This window comes from Lampetra planeri, unplaced genomic scaffold (genome assembly GCF_965212315.1).
Source record: "Lampetra planeri unplaced genomic scaffold, kcLamPlan1.2.h2 scaffold_1353, whole genome shotgun sequence".
In the NCBI taxonomy this organism is placed as follows: Eukaryota; Metazoa; Chordata; class Hyperoartia; order Petromyzontiformes; family Petromyzontidae; genus Lampetra; species Lampetra planeri.
Genome location: NW_027614071.1, coordinates 27,466 through 30,229, shown reverse-complemented (window position 1 = coordinate 30,229; position 2,764 = coordinate 27,466). Strand labels below are relative to the sequence as shown.

The 2,764-nt window shown below is 42.8% G+C and overlaps 1 pseudogene; it reads right to left on the bottom strand.

The window, feature by feature from the left end:
* Positions 1-285: 285 nt before the first annotated feature.
* Positions 286-2,196, bottom strand: LOC144739182 (sodium-dependent neutral amino acid transporter B(0)AT1-like; annotated as a pseudogene).
* Positions 2,197-2,764: the final 568 nt, after the last annotated feature.

Sequence of the window (2,764 nt, the reverse complement as noted above, 5' to 3'; positions counted from 1 at the left end):
TTTGATGAAGCTGTTTCTATTGTGCGGCAAGATTTAGAATTAGCCAAGATGCCATTCACCGAAGGGGGGCAGCAGATATACACTATCAGCACTCTGGAAATGGTCACCAGGGGGCAAGAATGAGTAACTTCCAAAAAGTAAAGTATGCTTTACCAACGATGTCAACTGTTCTTTGAAAGAGAGATGACTTCAGCTGATATACACATAGTTCTCAGAACATTGCTCAAAGTTATTTGAAATGAGAATTGATGCTCAATGACTTTTAAACCAAAATACTGGAAGCACTCACTCACTGACACACTGGTCATATTTCTCTGTGGCCCGGAAGCCGATGATGGAGTAGGTCACTGTTGCAGCATAGATTGATGTGAAACCAGTTACAAGTGTCAGGATCATGGCATCTTTCATGCAGTTGTTGCTTGGGAAAAGGAAACAGCAAAAGACACATGACATGACACAGACTTTGAATCTGCTAATAATAATAATAAAACAGATGAAATGCAAGTCCTCTTACTGAACAGGGTTGTAGCTGGAGAAGGAGATGAGGCCGCCCCATGCCAAACTAAAAGCATAAAAGACCTGGGCACCTGCATCCAGCCAAGTTATTGGTTGGATTAACTTGTCTATCTGCAAGAGCAAAGCAGCCCGTGTGATGCGGGTTTGTTTCTGGTTTGAATATGATCCACTTTCATGGCCTTTGTGTTGGTCCACACCGGTGCTGGTCCTGTTTTTAAACATACTTGTGGCGTGAAGAGGAATGTGATCCCACTTAGGGCTCCTTTCAGAGTCAGTCCTCGGATCAGGAATATGCCCAGCACGACGTAAGGCAGGATGGCTGTGATGTACACCGCCTTCAAACAAAGAACATACCATCATGTTGGTAGATTTATTCATTCATTAGTTCTTAGATGAGTTTAAACGAACCTTGCCTGACGTGCTGATCCCTCGTATGCAGCAGATACCAACAATTGTCCAGGCAGCTAACAGACAAACCACCATGGGCCAGTGGATTCCTCCAGAGTCCGATATGGTGGCTGAACTGTTCAGAGTCACTCGTAAAAGAAATAATCCACAGTTGAGCTTCGCTGACACTCTGATACAAATCCTGAGAGGGGAAACAGGCACAAAACCATATACATGTGGAATCTGTGTGCCTCAGTTTGTAAATGAGCGTATTTGTGGATACCTGTCCGATTGTCATTGAGAGGACATTGGGTCCAAGGCAGAGGGCTTTGAAAAGAATTGAAGAGATACCACATGATCCAGGCTATTAATGTGTTGTAGTACAGTGCAATCAATAAGGATACAAGCATGGAGGCTATACCTGAGGAGTGCAGAATGAATATTACTGTCAAATAATTGCCAGATTGCGTTGGACAAATATGTGGGGCCTTTTTTACTTACCCACACCAGTCAGATAGGGGCTGATGGCACGCCACACTCCTATGCTGCCTTTTCTGAGACGCTGGCCGATTGCAAACTCCATCAGCAGCAGCGGCATTCCTTCCAGCACCAGTAAGATTAGGTAGGGAATCAAAAAGGCACCTAAAGACATCAATACACCTTTAAGTAATGTGTAACAATCAGAGTGACCGAGCTTCTCCAAACCAACTGCCTTCATTATTAATCATAAAGGAAATGCAACAAAAGAAACATGGAAGACAATATCAGAGGAGAGGGGCGGATGCCTCAAAGCTGATCACCATAAGAAGAAGGCAGACATTCTTTCAGACTAACAGTCACAACTGTGGAAAACAATTGCAACATGATGCAGTCAGTCTGACAGCAGTTGTTTTCTGTGAGGAAAGGACAGCACCAGCAGGAAATAAAGAGAACATCTCACTGGAAGGTTTGAACCCAGGGATTTCCAACCTGTTCCAACCCATAAATATTTTATTGGGAGAGTAAATCCACCCGTCACACTTAAAATTCAAGTCTTACATACATTTATGAAAAGGACAGAACAAATAAATACAGACAGTGCAATCTAAGAAAGTTCCTACCTCCTCCGTGGGATTGACACAAGTAAGGGAATCGCCACACATTTCCAATCCCGATACAGAAGCCCACACACGTGAGGATGTACTGGGCTTTGTTGTCCCACTTGGGTCTGTCTTCAGCCTTCTCCTTCTCCATCCAGTCCAGATCCTCATATGAAGGGATCTGCTGCTCCGGTTCTGGCTTGGAAAGTACCATGGTGACCCCAGTGAGACAAGATGTAATACTGTCGTACTTGGAGGTCAGAGGGCCTATATGTGCTTGCCAATGCTAAAGCAGGTTTTATCAGGTTCATGATCTTTTTCTTTATCTTCTGCAGTTTACAGATTAACCAATGAACACCGACACTAATTTTACTTTTTACTCAGCTTCTATGGGAATAATTGATAGTGACGATACTGTTATTGTTACACCAATGATAAGACTGACTTTTTCATTAAACTCTTGCACATTCACTTTCCTGCAGTGGGAGTGTGTGGGGGGTGTGTGGATGTGATGAGAAGACTTTGCTTGTTTTTATCGTTATTTTGTGAATCATTACAGGACAACAGTCAGGTAGTTGAGTAAGTCCACCCACTAAGACAGAGGCAAAGTTCATTTGGGCAGCAACAAACATTATAAAGTTACTATTTCTAAGCTATTAGCACTAAAACTATATCACTCAGCTACCTATGGAACCATCTTCCAGTTCTACCCTCTCATTATTTGTATATATAGTACTATACTATAGTACTAGCTCAGGTCTTAGGATTATCTTGAACCAGCC